Source organism: Eleutherodactylus coqui, chromosome 9 (assembly GCF_035609145.1).
Source record: "Eleutherodactylus coqui strain aEleCoq1 chromosome 9, aEleCoq1.hap1, whole genome shotgun sequence".
Classification (NCBI taxonomy): domain Eukaryota; kingdom Metazoa; phylum Chordata; class Amphibia; order Anura; family Eleutherodactylidae; genus Eleutherodactylus; species Eleutherodactylus coqui.
Genome location: NC_089845.1, coordinates 167,054,842 through 167,071,180, shown reverse-complemented (window position 1 = coordinate 167,071,180; position 16,339 = coordinate 167,054,842). Strand labels below are relative to the sequence as shown.

At 43.3% G+C, this 16,339-nt stretch overlaps 1 long non-coding RNA gene across 2 annotated transcripts in view; it reads left to right on the top strand.

Moving 5' to 3' along the window:
* The first annotated feature begins 3,070 nt into the window (after positions 1-3,070).
* The window catches only part of LOC136578887 (uncharacterized), a 57,157-nt gene continuing 43,888 nt past the window's right edge, over positions 3,071-16,339 (top strand). For both annotated transcript variants that reach the window (XR_010786678.1, XR_010786677.1), the window contains exon 1: positions 3,071-3,167. This is a non-coding gene — a long non-coding RNA (uncharacterized lncRNA). The remainder of the gene's footprint in view (positions 3,168-16,339) is intronic.

The following is a 16,339-nucleotide window of genomic DNA, read 5'->3' as shown; positions in this document are numbered from 1 at the left end:
ATTAAATGACAGAGCCCCCACAGTTATGGATTCATCAAAGAATTCCCAACAAATCGATGTCCGGCATCTTTATTTATAGTCCCCTTACAATGGGGTTTCGCAACATCATTGGACAATTAACTATGCCGTTTATTAGTTAGTTTCCAATCCAACATTTGTCATAGGTTAACTTAACCCTTCTTCGTGTCCATTGGTTACACCTCATTAATACAAGAAATATCATAGTTCTTTGGACAGTTCTCAATCCGACCTCTGATTGGTTACTTCTCAGACATTTCATGGCATTCATTGGATACATTCTCATCCTTCATTTGCATACCTTCCAGAATCTTTCAAGTCAGCAGTGAATAACCTCTTGATGGAGTGCTGAGGGGCCCAAGTAGATGGAAGTTCTTATCTTATCAATACATATGTATTCCCTGCACTTTAGCAAAGCATGTGGTCGGCCATTTTGTGTAGTCCTTTTCATATGACTCTGTGGCGTAATTTTAAATATTACTTATATAGTCGCATCTACATACATATAGGCACACAAAGATACACGTGCACCTACATATATACATATCCACATATTTCAAGTTTATGAACATTATTCTCTAGTCTTAGTGTGAGGAGTCAACCCCTCCCTTAGTATCTTGATATTCCTAGGGCCCCTTCAGCTAACATGTGGAAGCTTCTTGATATTCTTATCTCATCCAGACATATGTCCCTAGTTTGTGAAGTAACTTCTCCTGGTATATTTCAATGGTGTCTCTCATTGCGCATTTTAAATTCATATAATTATTATAATACCTTACAATCAAATAATTTCCATTACATTGACCTATCCTGAGGATAGGCCATCAGTAGTTTACAACTGGACAACGCCTTTAACTAAAAGCAGTTCAGCATAGTGCGAACAGCATCGATGGATTTTAAATAAATAACAAAAAATCCGACATGGGGTCTTCACTCTTTTCCATAATCACTCAAGGTAAAACCATCAGCCAGAGGCTGATGTTCTCAGAATTGAGAGGTCCATGGATATTGGGCTTCCTGTGACCCCCTTGTGTGTGCGGCCGAGCATTATGCTGCTGCCTCTTGGAAGCCACCATGAGAGTTACACACATGCCTGCAGAATGTCCTGAACACATCGCTGAGCTGTCATTGTCTATCGTCCTACTACTAGGGGGGACCGAATGTCATATGCGATGGCCCCCCAGATGATTACACCAGCATTGAAGGAAGGATTGAGGCGTTCACCCCTAGGTCTCCAGATACGACCACATCCAACGTCAGTTCCCAAACTCAACTTGGTTCTACTCCATAGCAGTTCAGTTTCATCATTTACAGCACCACTGCAAATGGAGGAAACCTTGGGTGGGTGTCAAAGGCCATACATGTAAAAGGGTCTATGAGACTAAATGTCTTACAGCCAAGCACCTGGAGATGGTTCCGGCAGACACAGGGGTGTAGCGATAGTGCCCCCTGTCTCTGGATGGCAGACAATGAAACAGTTGGAGCTGCTCATGCTTGTTGGAAGAGTAGACAATCCTCTCTACTGGTGGTCTGTCGAGGGATGCTGAGCCTGGTCACCTAGTGTGCCCTCACACATCCACTGGTCCCAACACCTCCTAACAGTCTGGTCACAATGGCTCAGTTCGGGTGCAATTTGTCAATACAACCATCCAGCTTCTCTCATCCCAATAATGTGCCCCCTCTCAGACTCTGTTAACGGGGCAGAATCTCTTCTCTGCGTCGTAGAGGTGTCTAGTGGTCAACAAGCTCTACACAAGCAGAAAAAGAGGCCACTACACACAAGGAGCCTCCAAGAGCCTTTTATAGGCCAAGGAGGGAACCGCTATTAGTGCCTCAGATGGCAAGAATGTTCATCTAATCACCACAACTTTCATCATTGCAGAGTATTGCAGCAAAATGACAACTTCTTCTGGGGCTGGATTGTTTTTTTTTGTTTGTTTGTTTTTTACAAATAATGTAATTACCCTATTTCTTTTTAATTTACTGAGTTCACTGAATGTAATGGTTCTTGTACGATGTTTCAGAATTTGGGTCCCCATTTTCAATTTTGTCCAGAACCTCAATTTGTCTAAATCGGGCCGTGCCCAGCGGCGTGACACCTTGCCATCTACTATTGGTGGACCCTTCTAACAGAAAGGGATTTTCACAGTGGTCAACCCCTTTAAGAGATTTTACATTAGCACTTCCATAAATTTATATCTGAATCTTGCTGTGATCATCTCAATGTCAGACAATGTTTATCACTTCCTGAGCAGAAATTTACCACCATCCTTACCAGGCATCTGCTACTTGGACATTAATAGTCTATAGGCAGTCCGGACCTGGTTAGAATGAGAACCATCTTGCAGACTCTTGGATTACCTCTGCAGGTTCATGACAACCTATTGTAGCCTCTTCAGTTCTCAGAACATACCGTAATCCTGTAACAACGCTGACAACACGACCTTCCAGATATTCTTTATGACCCATTGAATTCCAAGAATAATTTCTTGATGCTCCCAGCAGATAACGGCGGCGGTACACCAGTGTGCTGAGGAACACCTCATATTTCCTTCTTCTTTTGTTTTTAGACTTTCAATGTCACCTTTTGAAATCAGAGACTAGATTGTAAAGTTACATTAATCAATACCTCAATGAAAAAAGCCACTTTTTATTGCTGTGGGGAATTCCTTATGTGTTACACAATAAGCAACTCATTTCTGAGATATCGATTGATCAACGGCGTTGGGTCTGGAATGGGTTTCAAAGTGCAAGTTCACCCGTCAAGACGAATTTAGCTTTAAAATGAAAAATGGCAATTCATGTAGCACTCCACTGAAAAAATGCAAAACGTTCCACAACTGGGGAGAAGATCCATGACATTATCATTGACCAAGGGCCGGGAAGGTCTCCAGGGAGTCATATCATCCTTATTTTTGTATCTTTATGTGCGATCACACAAGGCGTCAGCCATCATCTTGAGGAGGGGGGGAAAGCATCTGGCAGATGTAAGCTGGGAACAATCTCCCCCTTAGCACCAAATGGCCAGATGTTCTTCTTCCAGCAGCATTCTCCACCTTCCTCTGTCTCCTCTCCACTGCTGTTCAAAGCTCTCCGCCCATCAGTGCCCCCACAACACAATCATGTATGTCTGCTCCTGTATTCATGAGGTTAGTTGTGGTGCTGTATTTATGTACTAAGCTTGGTTCTGAGGCTCTATTTATGTTATTAGCTTGGTTCTGATGCTGTATTTATGCTATTTGTTTTGTTCTGCACAATATTTGTTATGAGTTTGGTTTTGGTGATGTATTTATGCTATTTGCATGGTCCTGGAACTGTATTTACGTTATGTGCTTGGTTCTGGTGCTATATATATATATGTTATGAGTTTGGTTCTGGTTTGGATATGCTGCTATCTTACGGCTTTTGTTTTAGTCTTTGCGGTCTGTGCCATTGTTCCCCAGCTTGCTTCCAGGTAAGACCAATCATGTGACAAACACACATACACCACTCCCTCACCAATGTTGAGGCTAGTGACTAGTCGTAGCATTCACATTACAAGGAAGCCAGCGGGAGACAAACAGTGCATAGTGCAGAGGCCAGGAATAGGAGGACTGCCACAGGTGAATATAGTACTGAGTTTTTTATTTTAATGGCTACAAATGGCATTACTAATATAAAGCTATAAGGGGCATTAGGGTATTATTACCAAATAGAGCCGAGGTGTGTTATTACCAAACAGGGCCATATGTAGCAATGGGACATTATAATTTAATGGGAGATTACTACTAAATGGGGCCATGAGGGACATTACTACCAAACTAGGTCATAAGGGGCACTATTACTAAATGGGGCCATGAGGCACATTATTATAAACAAGGCCATGGGGGGTATTATCACCTAATGGAGGTCTTGAGGGCCTTTATTACTGAGTGGGGAAAATAAAGGAGGCGTTATTACTAATTCTGAGTACTTTTACTGTGTGAGGAGCACTAAAAGAGGCTTAAAATGAGCACAAAAATAGGGACACTGCTCTCTCCAGGTCCTCTTCCTACCTCTCTGACTGCTCTTTCAGCGTCTCCGTTGCTGGCTGTATCTTCTCTCCACTTCCTCTCGCTGTCAGGGTCCCCCAGGGCCTGGTCCTTGGTCCCCTTCTTTTCTCCATCTATACTGCCCCAGTTGGACAAACCATCTGCAAATTCGGCCTCCAATACCATCTCTACTCTGATGACACCCAACTATACACCTCCTCTCCTGAGATCTCTGGACCATTCCTCCAAAATATTACCGACTGTCTGTCCGCTGTCTCTAACACCATGTCCTCTCTTTTTCTCAAACTTAACCTTCCTAAAACTGACCTTCTCGTCTTTCCACCTTCCAACCAACTTCTCCCCAACATCTCCATATCAGTATCTGGCACTATCATAACCCCCAGACAGCACACCCGCTGCCTTGGTGTCACACCGGACTCTGACCTCTCCTTTACCCCCCACATCCAATCTCTGGCCCAAACATGCCACATGCATCTCAGAAATATTGCTAAAATTTGGCCGTTCCTAACTACAGACACTCTAAAGACACTCATTGTCACCCTCATCCACTCCTGACTCGACTACTGCAACTCGCTGTTCATTGGCCTCCCCCGCAATAGACTCGCTCCACTCCAATCCATACTAAATGTGACAGCTAGACTCATTTTCCTATCCAGATGCTTCTCAGATGCCTCTGCACTATGCCAGTCGCTGCATTGGCTGCCCATCCACCGCAGAACTAAATTTAAACTCCTCACCCACAAAGCTCTCCATGATGCTGCACCACCGTACATCGCTTCCCTTCTGTCCATACACCACCCAGTCAGCACACTCCGATCCGCTAACATACTCACACTAAACACCCCTCTAATATGAACCTCACATACTCGCCTACAGGACTTCACCAGAGCAGCACCCATCATATGGAATGCTCTACCCCAAGGCATCCAGACAATTCTGGATGTACAAAACTTCAGACACTCCATAAAAATGCACCTCTTTAGAGAGGCATACCTAATCTCCTGACCTAGTCCCTCTGTCCCTCCCCACACCTTCCACCCTGCTTATTGCATACAACCTCAACCCTTGCACCTCTTTACCGCCCCACCCTGTTTACCTCCTAATAACTCATTTCCACATGTAATTCCCATACCTGTGTTCCCCCATGCTTTACCACCTCCCCTCCATTGTACTTTCTGTTGCACCCCATTGACTTCAAACTGATTGTATATCACATGTAATTGTTGTATTGTCTGTGTTCTCCCATGCTATAAAGCACTACAAAATAAGTTGGCGCAATACAATTAAAGATTATTATTATTATTACTGCATGGGCCATCATAGGTGGCATTATTACTACTTGGGGCATTAAGGTTGGGGAGATTTGTAGAAATTTGAAAAGTGAAGCCAGGTGGCTTGAAAAATGGGGAGTCAAAGATGTCTGTGTGTCAAATTCTGCAGAGACAGGTTGTGCCCAGTAGAAGTCGTCGTGGTGGTCTGGGCCAGGTGGAGAAGAAAGAGGAAAGTGAAGTACTCTAGTCAGAGGGGATGTCACTTGTGATCACTGGATGAGATAGTTCTCCAATAAGTTACATGGAGAGGTGGTATCTACTGGTTTATTGTCACCGTTTAGAGGGTAATATAAGTCTTTATATAGTATTTTGTCATTTCTAATTTTGATGCAGATCTGTAGCAGACTTAACCTCTTCAACTAAAAGGGTGAAATCAGTTGCAAATCCGTATCAAAATCCGTCCCAGGGGTGGGGGTGATGTTGTGTTGTGTGTGGGAACGGCAAGTTGCCTGATCAGCCCTGAGCCTTGGGTCTCCCTAAGCTGCCTTGTGGCCGTGGCCCATATTTACATTTCACTGCATTCTCTTGCCTTGTTTATTCCTCCTTTCACTGTAATCAAGATATTCTGTAAAATGTTCTGCACCCAGTGGAGCTGCGCTATAATCCCAGAATTATGCACAGAACTTAATGTGATGCGGAATATTAAAAACACATTTGATTTAAAAGAATAGAAAGAATTTAATATGATCCACGCTGGCGGCGGCCCGTTTATAAGCGACGTGGGACATTTTTCCCTTTTTTTTTGAGAATGAGAAAGAAATTAATTCAATTACGGTCGTTCGGCTGTAAAATACGTGGGACTTCAGGGAGTCGTTACCTCGACAAATGATTGCAGGAAATGTAGACAACAAAAAACATTGCTTTTTGGTTTTTTTTTTACCCTCTTGCAAAATACTAATAAATACGCTGATGTGTATCATATTACACTGGGGGAACTGTACAGGGTGGGATCAGACCACCAAAACACTAGAGGATCTGCCAGCTGGCCTAGGCCCTGACCCAATAATATGGCTTATTGGTCCAACAGAAGACAACCTCATTTGGAGGGGACATTGGAGCCATCATCTATCACAATTGTGAGGATGACTCTCAAATAACCGATTAGATCTTCTAGAAGACACATCCTGTTTAACCGCCTCCCAACCATGCTCATGAAGGGTGTACGGAGTGGTATTGGGAGCCGAGTCTTCTTCATACCTAGTGGCTATCAGCTATTCTTGGTAGCTGACAGCCCTCGGCAACTGCCACAATCATAGATAACTCTATTAATGCAGTGGTCAAAGCTGACCGCGCATCTAAACAGTCAGCAGGAGTGGAGGACCCCTCCCTGCACCCCATGAGCACCCCCACAATGCAGTTGGGGGATACCAATTGGGCTACTATGGTAGCCCAGAGCCTAATGAAGATGCCTATCAAGTCCTGCATGTGGCAGGGCTTCATAGGCAACATTAAAAGATTTTTTAACAGTACAAAAAACTTAAATATTCAAACGTTCAACCCCCCCCCCTCCTTTTCCTGTTTTCCGTATACAAATCTAAACAATTAAAGGGGTGGTCTCGCGAAATCAAGTGGGGTTATACACTTCTGTATGGCCATATTAATGCACTTTGTAATATACATCGTGCATTAAATATGAGCCATACAGAAGTTATCCACTTACCTGCTCCGTTGCTAGCGTCCTCGTCTCCATGGTTCCGTCTAAATTCGCTGGCAGCTTGCTTTTTTAGACGCGCTTGCACAGTCCGGTCTTCTGCTCTGAGCACGAGCCGCTTCAGCCTGCTAGCCGCTACAGCTCTTCTGCGCATGCGCAGACGAGCTGTAACTACTCGGGAGCGCGCTGGAGCGGCCATTCTGTACCATCCTCTGTTAGAGGAAGGTGCAGAAACTTGAGCCGCCCAGCTGTCCCGAGAAGCCGCCCAGCTGTCCCGCCGTCCTGCCGCCCAGGTAAGTGATGGGCCGGGGCGGCGGGGGGGGGGGGCTGCCGCTCTGCCGGGGGGGGCTGCCGCTCTGCCGGGGGGGGGGTCTGCCGCTGGGCCGGGGGGGGGGGGGGTCTGCCGCTGGGCCGGGGGGGGGGGGTCTGCCGCTGGGCCGGGGGGGGGGGGGTCTGCCGCTGGGGCGGGGGGGGGGGGTCTGCCGCTGGGCCGGGGGGGCCTTCATCTGTTGTCAGGGGTCTAGCGCCGGTTACCTGCTGCCTGGCGGTGGGTGACTGTGTACTGTGGTCGGCGGCTGCGGTGGGTCCGGTCGGCGGCTGCGGGGCGTCTGGTTGTCAGGGAGACACAGCTGGTAGCGTCTCGGGAGCGCGCACGTCGGGCTACAGCAAGCGACGGGAAAAGAGCCGGCGGCCATCTTGGGAAAGTTTTTATAAGTTGCTGAAACGCTGGAACTGTAAGTACAAACCAGCTAGAAAAGTCATTTACAGGGGGGCTTAGTAATGTATGCTTAATTAGGGGGACTGGGCAAAAAAAAAAAAATGCACTGCTTCCTCGAGACAACCCCTTTTAACTCCTCATATGTGGAGTCGACAGAATTGCGATTTTTTTTTTTTTATACCGACTCCCAGAAAAGTCCAATAAATAGACCAAGAAGACGTATGTATTCCAATATTGTACTAATCAAAACTACCGCTCACCCTGGAAAAACAACAAGCCCTCAGACACAATAAAAAAGTTACAGGTCAGAATGCGGCAACGGAAAACAAGTTTAATTTAAAAAAATGTGATTTACTTTTTAAAAACAGCAGAACAGTAAAAAACTAGATAAATCTGGTATCACCATAATAGTACTTATCCAAAGAACAGAGCAGGTTGAAATCCTTGATAGTCCTGAGAGCCAATATGAGGTCCCTGACTGCCATCACATCCAAATGACATCCTACAATCTTGTCACGGAATGGAGGCCAATGGGGAACAGAGGGAGCCCCTTCCTCCTCAGACCATTTAAATGATGGGGCATCTAAAAGATTAAACATTTGGGATGAAAGTTATCTGCAACTCCAGCCGCTGTGGCCAGATATCAGCTTTGTTTTACTGCCAGCACCTTGATCCATGCTCAGACACCCAACAGCTACGTACGTCAGTTGCCGGCTGTCTTTTACAGCTGACAACTGGTTGCAACAGCTACGATCTGTGTGAATGCTGTCAATTCTGAGAGTGCCATTTAAAGGACCTGAACAGTATTTCAGAGTCCCATACAGCCCCCCGACAATGAGATTTCACGGTATCATTCCGTTGTCATTACAGCCCGGAGCCTTCTAAAGGCCCCCAGGTTGCCAATGCTGATTGTGTGTCAGGAGGTGGTAGAATGTAATACTATGGTATTGCATTATACTCTATGACTGATCAAACAATCGCAAGTTCAAGTCTTATATGAGCGCTTAAAAAAAAGAGTTTTAAAAAGTCTTACTAAGTAGTAGAAAAAGTAAAAAGCAATAAGTTTTTTTTAAAACCCCTGTCCCATATTTATAATAAAAGAAAGTCAAACCTAAAAACGTCAAATACATATTTGGTTTTGCCACGCCCACAAAAGTACAATCTCTCAAAGTAACATATTATTTTTCCCGCATGGTGTACATTACCCATCGCCAAAATTAGGCTTATTTGGTCACCCCATCTTCAAAAAAAAAAAATGAAATAAAAAAAGTGATCAAAAAGTCTCATCTACTCCAAATTACTGGGAATAGAAACTACAGGATGTCCCACAAAAAAAAACAAGCCCTCACACAACTTTATTGATGATGAAAAATAAGTTATGGTGGTCAGAAGATGGCGGCAGAAAATCATTTTTTTAAGTGTTACATATAAATTTGGTATGGTAACTGCACTGATCTGTCATTTTTGTCCCAGTGTGTACGCTGTAAAAACAAAAGCTCCTCCAAAGATGGTGGAATCGTGTTCTTTTTCCATATCACTCCATTTTCAGTACATTTATATATATATAAAGCCGAAAGCCCTCACTGACTGACTCACTGACTGACTCACTGACTCACTGACTGACTCACTGACTCACTGACTGACTCACTGACTCACTGACTGACTCACTGACTCACTGACTGACTCACTCGCCAAAAGTTCTCCAACTTCCCGATGTCGTAGAAACATGAAATTTGGCGCAAGCATAGATTATCTCCAAAATAGGAAAAGTAATTGGGTCCCAACTCGATTATTCAATTCTAGCACAAAAGAATTGGCGTAGAAATTTAACGTACATAATCTAAATCTCTCACTTCCCAATGTCATAGAAACTTGAAATTTGGCACGATCATTGATTATGTAATAAATAGGAAAAGTTAATGGGTCCCAACTCGATTATTCAATTCTATGCGCAAAAGAATTAGCGTCCAAATTTTACGTGCGGAATGTATTTTTCTCACTTTCCAGTGTCATAAAAACGTGAAATTTGGCACGAGCATTGATTATGCAATAAATAGTAAAAGCTAATGGGTCCCAACTCCATTATTCAATTCTAGCGCAAAAGAATTGGCGTCGAAATTTTACGTGCGGAATGTAATTTCTTCACTTTCCGGTGTCATAGAAGCAGGAAATTTGGCACGAGCATTGATTATGTCATAAATAGGAAAAGCTAATAGGTCCCAACTCGATTATTCAATTCTATGCGCAAAAGAATTAGCGTCCAAATTTTACATGCGGAATGTAATTTTCTCACTTTCCGGTGTCATTGAAACGTGAAATTTGGCACAAGCATTGATTATGTCATAAATAGGAAAAGCTAATGGGTTCCAACTCCATTATTCAATTCTATGCGCAAAAGAATTAGCGTCAAAATTTTACGTACGGAATGTAATTTTCTCACTTTCCGGTGTCATAGAAACGGGAAATTTGGCACGGGCATTGATTATGTCATAAATAGGAAAAGCTAATGGGTCCCAACTCGATTATTCAATTCTATGCACAAAAGAATTAGCGTCCAAATTTTACGTACATAATCTAAATCTCTCACTTCCCAATGTCATAGAAACATGAAATTTGGCACGAGCATTGATTGTGTCATAAATAGGAAAAGCTAATGGGTCCCAACTCCATTATTCAATTCTATGCGCAAAAGAATTAGCGTCCAAATTTTACATGCGGAATGTAATTTTCTCACTTTCCGGTGTCATAGAAACAGGAAAGTTGGCACGAACATTGATTATGTCATAAATAGGAAAAGCAAATGGGTCCCAACTCGATTATTCAATTCTATGTGTAAAAGTATTAGCGTCCAAATTTTACGTGCAGAATGTAATTTTGTCACTTTCCGGTGTCATAGAAACGGGAAATTTGGCACGAGCATTGATTATGTCATAAATAGGAAAAGCAAATGGGTCCCAACTCGATTATTCAATTCTATGCACAAAAGAATTAGCGTCCAAATTTTACGTACATAATCTAAATCTCTCACTACCCAATGTCATAGAAACAGGAAATTTGGCACGAGCATTGATTATGTCATAAATATGAAAAGCTAATGGGTCCCAGCTCGATTATTCATTTCTGAGCGCAAAAGAATTAGTGTCCAAATTTTACGTACGTAATCTAATTCTCTCACTTCCTGATGTCATTTTATATGAAGGAAACGTCGCATGGTTGCCTCCACGTGGTGTTTCCTGGGTAACGCAGAGAACTATGCAAAATGGTGAACATATGTTTTTCCTCAGTATCTCTAAAGTAACCATGACTTCATAAGATTTTCCGTGTGAACACCAAATAAACACCAGTACCAAATTAACTCGGGCGAAGCTGGGTATATCAGCTAGTTATATTATATGGTACATCAAATTACACCAATGAAAAATACAACTTGTCCTGCAGAAAAGCAACATCAATCCTCAGACATCTACGGCAAATGGTAAATAAAAGAGTTAGGATTCTGAAAGTTAGGGTGGGGGTGGGGGGCAAACATGAAAAAAAAAGGGCTGTATCCTTAAGGAGTTAAAGAGATTGTGCCAAATATGAGCGCTCAGCAATCTCCAATACTGTCATAGAAATGAATGGAGCGCTGGTGTCAATCATTGTCCCAGCACTCGGACCCCTACCGACTATAAAGTTATCCTCTACCCTGGGGACAGAGAATATCTTTATATATATCTTGGCATAACCCCTTTAATCAGTGGATTGCCACGGGTGCCAACAGTCTGATCTCCACCAATCTGATGGTCTATCCTAAGGATAAGCCATGCGTTTTGCAGGCCTGGAGAACCAGCTGCGAAAAGTAAGTTAACAAGTTTACTATAAGAACTGTAAATGTGAATTCCCTTGCTCACCTAAGTGTTAAGTCTTCTGTAGACTTTATATGTTTGTACGGCCACTGAGACAGTCTGGACGATAATAATTCCATTGACATCTATGACTTTGGTCGTCATGTTCTACATGAGATCATTATGTTCTGCAGCTGACAGCTTATTACTTACTTTGCACCGCTCAGGCAATTACCTCATGACATGCAAGGATTAGCAGCAGCCCAGAATCAACTTCAAGCATTGATTATCTGTTATAGTGTCAAGAAGGTGTATACTAGCTAAGTGGAAGTGACCTGAATATCCATCAGTTCATCACTTTAATTGGGGTAAAGATGACAAGTGAAGGACTGACAAATCTTCTGATCTGACCAGAAATGAGCAGTGTGACCAGTGGTGGCTGCATCCATGATGAAACAATTAAGCCATCCACTTAAGAATCCTCAAGATAGTGGTTTCCATTTAAGTACAACTTCTACCGTGTTTCCCTGAAAATAAGAAAGTGTCTTATATTAATTTTTGTTCAAAAAGGTTTAACTTGTTTACATGTATAGCTGACTGGACACTATTTAAATTGACTTTTTTAATTAACTGTTAGCAGGGCTTAATTTTGGAGTAGGGCTTATATTTCAAGCATCCTCAAAAAGCCTGAAAAATCATTTGCATCCTCAAAAATTCTGGAAAATCATGCTATGTCTTTTTTTCGGGGTATGTCTTATTTTCAGGGAAACAGGGTAGCAAGTTCTGAAAGAAACAGACCTGTGGGACAGTGGCTTCCAACCAGCAGCTCTTCAGCTGACTACAACAGCCAGCATGCTCTGACAGCCGTAGTCTAATAAATGTAGAGAAGGACTCTGCGCTCCCTCCGCGCGCCACGGATCGGTGCTGTAATGTATAGTGTCCCAATAGTCAGATTCATTAATTATCAAGCATATAAAAATACAAATACACTTACTGGGAGTAGTCCACTTCAGACGCCGCGACGTCATCTATGGGGAGGGTTTTCCACTTTGTTTAATGTAAGTCATGTGATGATCACGTTGGAAGCCAATGTGCGTTCCATTCTAGTTTAGTGGCGTCACGGCCATGTATAAGCCGGACTTGTTACAGAATCTTCTGCAGACATTTACAATTACAGTAATAAGGAAAGCATTTGTTACATTCAGATCCTTAAAAAAGAATTCAAATCTTAAGTTTAATTAATTTTTTTTTTAATTTTCTGTTGTGCATTACAAAATTAAATTGCATTAAAAAAACCAATAACATTAAATATATATATATATATATGCGCAATTGTTGAGTAGGTCTTAAATGAAGCCCATTTTTATGTAAAGCCCGGGTGTTCAATACTTATCATCATATTTTTCTAATACTTCATTTAAACCGTTGGGGACTAATGTTTTTAATCAAAATATCCAGAGCATTTCTTTTTTGCGCAAATCGTTGACCGATTGAGTGAACATGTTCCAGTGGTGTTCCTCCTAATCCGCTACTCTGGCAGTTATCTTACGTGGTATGCCGTGGTGGATATTATTCGTCATCCTTGATCGGTGTCTGGCTATGCGCGTTCAGTGTATTTTTTGTTCTCCCACGTATTTCATCCCGACGGGCATTCTAATAAGTACGTTACGTAATTTGCCTCACAGTTCATCCTTGGTTTTAATGTTATTTCTTGCTTATTTTCCCGGTTGATTTCTTTTCTTCTGTGTTATCTGAGGACAGCACTTGCATTTCATTTTGCCCCATTTCTATGCTCCTGGAGCCAGGACTCCCAATGAACATTTTCCTATTGTTTTATTTCCCTTTTTCTTTTTGGGATGAAGCTAAAATGTTCTGTAATAGCTTATTTCTTCAAAAAATTAGTCTTATGTTTTCATTGTTTGCTTTTTCCAGGAATGGGTCATTTTTTAGGATCGCCCAGTATTTCATCAGGATTCTCATAGACTGGTAGACTTGGGAGGGACCTCCAGGGTCATCAGGTCCGACCCCCTACTCAGTGCAGGATCACTAAATCATCCCAGACAGATATTTGTCCAGCCTTTGAACACTTCCATTGTAGGAGAATTCACCACCTCCCGTGGTAACCTGTTCCACTCATTGATCCCCCTCACTGTCTAATATCTAATCTGTCTCTCCTCCCTTTCAGTTTCATCCCATTGCTTCTAGTCTTTCGTTGTGCAGATGAGAATAGGGCTGATCCCTCTGCACTGTGACAGCCCTTCAGATATTTGTAGACAGCTATTAAGTCTCCTCTCAGCCTTCTCTTCTGCTAAACATTCCCAGATCCTTTAACCCTTCCTCATAGGACATGATTTGCAGACCGCTCACCATCCTGGTAACTCTTCTCTGAACTTGCTCCAGTTTGTCTATGTCTTTTTTTAAAGTGGGGTGCCCAGAACTGGACCCAGTATCCCAGATGAGGTCTGACTAAGGAAGAGTAGAGGGGGATAATGACCTCACGTGACGTAGACTTGTTTTTGCCTTTTTGGCTGCTGCATCACATTGTTGACTCAGTATACCCAAGATCATGTACATGGTGTTCGCATGGTGTCTACTTAATAGCTGTCTACAAATATAATTCTTCTTATGTTTGCATGGTGACTGCTATATTTTGTTATAAAAGCTGTTTTATTCTCATCCTTCTTACGATTCTGTATATTCACCTCAGTTTTCCCTTTTTTATTTTTATCCTCTTATTAGTCTTCCATAAGCATGATCCACTTGTTTATCTGGGTAGTTTTTTTTCTTTAAAAGCGTCTTTTTAGAATGAGTGCTGCTTGTTCATTAAAATCTTGTGTAAATGTGTAATTTATTTTCACTTGACCGTATGGAATATTCTTTTTCCAGTGTTCAGTGTGACAGCTATGAAAATCAAGATAGCTGTTTGTGTCCATTTTCTTAAAATATGTTTTTGTAAGGATTCTCTCTTTATTGCTACCTCTAGAGAGCTCCAGATCTAAAAACTCTTTTAAATACATTTTTATATTATCAGTAAAACGAAGGCGATTATTAATATTAAGATCCTTTATAAAATCAATCAAATCCTTTTTAGTCCCTTCCCATATAATTAGGATATTGTCAAGAAATGTCGTTGAAAAATAATGCGTGGATCTATACATTTTTCTTGTTCAAAAATTCCCATATATAAATTAGGTGCAAATGTTATCCCCTCTATTTGTTTATAAAAGATGATTCATTAAAATAAGGTGAATGGACTCCAAGATAAAATGTATCTGATTTGGTGGCTTAAAAGGATCTTTATTAGAGATGAGCGAGCACCAAAATGCTCGGGTGCTCGTTACTCGGGACGAACTTCCCGCGATGCTCGAGGGTTCGTTTCGAATAACGAACCCCATTGAAGTCAATGGGCGACCCGAGCATTTTTGTATATCGCCGATGCTCTCTAAGGTTTTCATTTGTGAAAACCTGGGAAATTCAAGAAAGTGATGGGAACGACACAGAAACGGATAGGGCAGGCGAGGGGCTACATGGTGGGCTGCATCTCAAGTTCCCAGGTCCCACTATTAAGCCACAATAGCGGCAAGAGTGCCCCCCCTCCACCAATTTTTACTTCGGACAAACCCTCATTAGCAATGCATACCTTAGCTAAGCACCACACTACCTCCAACAAAGCACAATCACTGCCTGCATGACACTCCGCTGCCACTTCTCCTGGGTTACATGCTGCCCAACCCCCCCCCCCCCCCCGCACGACCCAGTGTCCACAGCACACACCAAAGTGTCCCTGCGCAGCCTTCAGCTGCCCTCATGCCACACCACCCTCATGTCTATTTATAAGTGCGTCTGCCATGAGGAGGAACTGCAGGCACACACTGCAGAGGGTTGGCAGGGCCAGGCAGCGACCCTCTTTAAAAGGGGCGGGGCGATAGCCCACAATGCTGTACAGAAGCAATGAGAAATCCAATCCTGTGCCACCTCCATCAGGAGCTGCACACGTGGGCATAGCAATGGGGAACCTATGTGCCACACACTATTCATTCTGTCAAGGTGTCGCATAGCTCAATCCACACTGCAAGGGGAAAGCCGTCAGCGCTCTGCCCCCTACCTAAGTCAGTCAGTGTCTTTGTGCCAGACAGGTCAAACACCGCGATGGGAGCTAAGTTTGCACCAACAGCATAGGGAGGTCCTAGGAAGCCCAAGACATGAACCAAAAATTGATCTGACCGGCCAAACATGACAGACTTGCACCGCGCCCACGGCGTAGGCCTCGGCCCACAGCTTCAGCAATCCTAGGCAGGAAGCGGACTTTCACCGCACCCAGGACATAGGCCTCTGCACAAACCCTCAGCAATCGCGGGCCTAGAGCGGACTCCAATGCTAGCGTAGCTGTGCGCGTCTCATTAGCGCTGTATTGCTCCTGTTGTTTGTCCCAATGCAGTGCCCCGGATAGTAGAGCTAACGTCAGATTAAATACAGGTGGGCTTCGGCCCACACTGCATGCCCCAGTCAGACCGGGGTTCTTTATAAGTAGACACAGGCAGGTACAACTCCGTGTGGACCGACAGCATGGGTGGGTCCCAGGAAGCCACCGGCGGTACATCAATATGTCCCATTGCATTGCCCATCACAGCTGAGGTAACGTCCGATTAAATGCAGGTGGGCTTCGGCCCACAGTGCATGCCCCAGTCAGACTGGTAATATGTACCTTAACACTAACCGCGTTGGTGGGAATGTGGTGGCGACTGCGGACCTAGTAGCGTGGTTTT